The sequence below is a fragment of the Sinocyclocheilus grahami genome, unplaced genomic scaffold, assembly GCF_001515645.1.
Source record: "Sinocyclocheilus grahami isolate Dianchi unplaced genomic scaffold, SAMN03320097.WGS_v1.1 scaffold1208.1, whole genome shotgun sequence".
Classification (NCBI taxonomy): Eukaryota; Metazoa; Chordata; class Actinopteri; order Cypriniformes; family Cyprinidae; genus Sinocyclocheilus; species Sinocyclocheilus grahami.
Window position 1 is genome coordinate 61,536 of NW_015506387.1, and position 4,478 is coordinate 66,013.

Consider the following 4,478-nt stretch of genomic DNA (forward strand, 5'->3'; position numbering starts at 1 on the left):
GAGAGAGAGAGAGTGTGTGTGTGTGTGTGTGTGTGTTTTGTGTAAAGACTGTGTTGGTCCGCCAGAGGGCGCCAGCGCGGGTTCATTATTTCTATCATTAGCACTCAGAAGGTAAGAGGAGCTTCTGCTCAACATCATTAGTTCTTATTAACATTAAGATTCACATCCACATCTAATGGCTTTATTTACACGCTTTCAGCTCGAAGCTGTTCTGTGCTGTTATATGTCCGTGTTTTAATCGCTTGGTTTGCGCTGCTGAGGGTTGGTCTGCTTTAGCGCGGTTAGCTGGACTGGCTAATCATGACTCGGTCCCGGACAGATTAATTATCATCTTGCGTCTGAATGTCATGTTTTGATTTCATGCCGCAAAGCCAGTGCGGGTTTAATGAAGCTGATGTTTAGATCTGCTGATTTGAGCTGTTCGTGTGCACAGCTAGTCGAGCTAACAGCACCTGACAGGAGATTTATTCGTTGTTTTAATATTTTATATAATTCAAATCAAAGAGTCTTACTGAATAAATGACTCTAGTTTACGGTCATGTGTCTTCAGGATGAAAACAGACACTAGTTTAGTTTGTTCTGCCATGATTTCTAATATCTCAACAAAAAGACATTTCTTGATTATATAGATTAATACATTTTATTATTGAAAACAGACGTGTGTGTTTGTGTGTGTGTGTGTGTGTGTGTGTGTGTGAGAGTGAGAGTGTGTGTAAGAGTGAGTGAGTGAGTGAGTGAGTGAGTGAGTGAGTGAGTGAGTGAGTGAGTGAGTGAGTGAGTGAGTGAGTGAGTGAGTGAGTGAGTGAGTGAGTGAGTGAGTGAGTGAGTGAGTGAGTGAGTGAGTGAGTGAGTGAGTGAGTGAGTGAGTGAGTGAGTGAGTGAGTGAGTGAGTGAGTGAGTGAGTGAGTGAGTGAGTGAGTGAGTGAGTGAGTGAGTGAGTGAGTGAGTGAGTGAGTGAGTGAGTGAGTGAGTGAGTGAGTGAGTGAGTGAGTGAGTGAGTGAGTGAGTGAGTGAGTGAGTGAGTGAGTGAGTGAGTGAGTGAGTGAGTGAGTGAGTGAGTGAGTGAGTGAGTGAGTGAGTGAGTGAGTGAGTGAGTGAGTGAGTGAGTGAGTGAGTGAGTGAGTGAGTGAGTGAGTGAGTGAGTGAGTGAGTGAGTGAGTGAGTGAGTGAGTGAGTGAGTGAGTGAGTGAGTGAGTGAGTGAGTGAGTGAGTGAGTGAGTGAGTGAGTGAGTGAGTGAGTGAGTGAGTGAGTGAGTGAGTGAGTGAGTGAGTGAGTGAGTGAGTGAGTGAGTGAGTGAGTGAGTGAGTGAGTGAGTGAGTGAGTGAGTGAGTGAGTGAGTGAGTGAGTGAGTGAGTGAGTGAGTGAGTGAGTGAGTGAGTGAGTGAGTGAGTGAGTGAGTGAGTGAGTGAGTGAGTGAGTGAGTGAGTGAGTGAGTGAGTGAGTGAGTGAGTGAGTGAGTGAGTGAGTGAGTGAGTGAGTGAGTGAGTGAGTGAGTGAGTGAGTGAGTGAGTGAGTGAGTGAGTGAGTGAGTGAGTGAGTGAGTGAGTGAGTGAGTGAGTGAGTGAGTGAGTGAGTGAGTGAGTGAGTGAGTGAGTGAGTGAGTGAGTGAGTGAGTGAGTGAGTGAGTGAGTGAGTGAGTGAGTGAGTGAGTGAGTGAGTGAGTGAGTGAGTGAGTGAGTGAGTGAGTGAGTGAGTGAGTGAGTGAGTGAGTGAGTGAGTGAGTGAGTGAGTGAGTGAGTGAGTGAGTGAGTGAGTGAGTGAGTGAGTGAGTGAGTGAGTGAGTGAGTGAGTGAGTGAGTGAGTGAGTGAGTGAGTGAGTGAGTGAGTGAGTGAGTGAGTGAGTGAGTGAGTGAGTGAGTGAGTGAGTGAGTGAGTGAGTGAGTGAGTGAGTGAGTGAGTGAGTGAGTGAGTGAGTGAGTGAGTGAGTGAGTGAGTGAGTGAGTGAGTGAGTGAGTGAGTGAGTGAGTGAGTGAGTGAGTGAGTGAGTGAGTGAGTGAGTGAGTGAGTGAGTGAGTGAGTGAGTGAGTGAGTGAGTGAGTGAGTGAGTGAGTGAGTGAGTGAGTGAGTGAGTGAGTGAGTGAGTGAGTGAGTGAGTGAGTGAGTGAGTGAGTGAGTGAGTGAGTGAGTGAGTGAGTGAGTGAGTGAGTGAGTGAGTGAGTGAGTGAGTGAGTGAGTGAGTGAGTGAGTGAGTGAGTGAGTGAGTGAGTGAGTGAGTGAGTGAGTGAGTGAGTGAGTGAGTGAGTGAGTGAGTGAGTGAGTGAGTGAGTGAGTGAGTGAGTGAGTGAGTGAGTGAGTGAGTGAGTGAGTGAGTGAGTGAGTGAGTGAGTGAGTGAGTGAGTGAGTGAGTGAGTGAGTGAGTGAGTGAGTGAGTGAGTGAGTGAGTGAGTGAGTGAGTGAGTGAGTGAGTGAGTGAGTGAGTGTGTGTGTGTGTTGATGGATGAAGCGGACTGTGATTGGCATGTCTTATGAATCACATTAAAGCTGTTGAGATTCTGAAATAAAGAGGTTTAACTCTGTTAACCCTTCATGAAATCAAATATCATTGTTTTAAACTGCAGTGATTGGCCGTGTCTCTATATATAACCTGTCATTTAAAGGTTAAAGGTCTTTCTCTGGATGTGTCCCAAACCTAGTTAGTCGCCACCTACATAGGCAGCAGATTTGGACACGAGGGTCATGTTCTCAGAAGGTTCCTTCATTCTGATGCTTCGCATGTCGGCAGCTCGCTGTGTTTTGAGACGCAGCCATGTGTCATTTGAGACGCTGATGATGGACTGTTGTGTTTCTCTAAATATATTCTGGCATGTGCCTCCAGAGATATGACTATATATTTATACTCTGCAGAGCTGCTCAAACTCTGATAGCACGAGACTCGCATTGTGTTTGATGAACGTGTGTGATCATCTAGAGTTCACACACAAAACATCAGGCCTGCTTAAAACAATTCAAATGAGCTGAAAATATCCTCACCCTCAGGTCTATCCCAGATCAGGATGAGTTTGTTTCTTCATCAGGTTTGTAGAAATGTAGCATTGCATCAGTGTCTCAGCAATGGATGCTCTGCAGTGAATGGGTGCCGTCAGAATGAGAGCTGATAAAAACATCACAATAATCAACACCCATACAGTCCATCAGTTAACATCTGGAGAAGACAAAAGCTGAAACTAATCCAGCATTAAGATGTTAATAGTAACATTAATAATCCATAATAACTCTTCCTCCAGTGAGTCAGTGTTCTGGTGTGAATCAGGAGAGAAATCTGCACAGATCAAGCAGCGTTTAAACAGCTCTAAACTAATATGTGGCTGGATTTTGATGTGAGAGACAACAGCAGATGCACTTTTTCCCTGGAGGAAGTGTTATTATGGATTATGGACTCTATGGTATTTTATCCAGACAATATAACATCAGACACCATCATCATAACCTAAACTGGCTGATCAGGACCTGATGGATAAATGCATGAAACACTGATTTAAGTACAAGTAAAAAAGAGAACAGTTTGAGCTGAAAGGATATTAAAGTCAAGTCACATTTATTTCTATTGTGTCAGTAGTTCTCTCTGATCTCTGATTGCAATTTTTGTTTCGATTCTGAAAACTGTTCTGGTGCGACGCGTGACCAAGTGCTGTGAGCAGCCATGCGCCGGCGTTCCCCGTAAAGGATGTCACAAACCAAATAACAGAAACGCCGCCCTGCCTCTTTAATTACTGAGCACGTTGTTTCCCATGACGCGCACTCCACAGACACGCCACAAGCTCATTAATTTACATTTAGACATTTAGCAGACGCTTTTATCCAAAGCGACTTACAAATGAGGACAACAGAAGCAATCAAAATCAAAAGAGCAGTGATACGCAAGTGCTATAGCAAGGCTCAGTTAGCTTAACGCAGCACACGCAGCAAGGTTTTTAAAAAAATCATATAATAAATAAAAAGAAAACAGATAGAATAGAAAAAGAATAGAGCATGCTAGTGTTAGAAGCCTTTTGTGCTTTTGTTAATCAGAAGAAGTCAGAATTATAATTGTATAATAAATAAAAAGAAAAATAGAAAGATTTAGGGAAATGAACAAGTGCTTGGCCCTCAAGGGACTATTTGGCCAACCAGCTTATTCCTGCTTGAAAAGCATAATGTTATTGATGATAGTGTAAAAAACAAACGTTGAAGCACATGTGATTGATGGAATAGCATTACTCAACATTACTTACTACCTTACAGCAACACTACATTCAATGAAGGTAAAATAGTGAAGAATAAATAATAATAGTTCATTTAAACAGAACCGGGAATCGTAAATTTCTTGCAATACCCAACCCTAGTGTCAGTAGTTCTCTCTGATTGGTCGTTCTCTCTCTGTGTGTCAGTAGTTCTCTCTGATTGGTCGTTCTCTCTCTGTGTGTCAGTAGTTCCCTCTCTGTGTGTCAGTAGTTCTCTCTCTGTGTGTAAGTAGTCTTCTCTGCTTGGTCGTTCTCTA

General features: G+C 43.6%; 1 protein-coding gene across 3 annotated transcripts in view; it reads left to right on the forward strand.

Annotated features, from left to right (window-relative positions):
* Positions 1-60: 60 nt before the first annotated feature.
* Positions 61-4,478, forward strand: part of LOC107568032 (kelch domain-containing protein 3) — a 29,955-nt gene continuing 25,537 nt past the window's right edge. For 2 of the 3 annotated variants that reach the window (XM_016253860.1, XM_016253862.1), the window contains exon 1: positions 62-111. The gene's annotated coding sequence lies outside the window, so the exon portion shown is untranslated. Of the gene's footprint in view, positions 112-4,478 lie in introns of all 3 variants that reach the window. The other variant, XM_016253861.1, reaches the window with a different exon arrangement.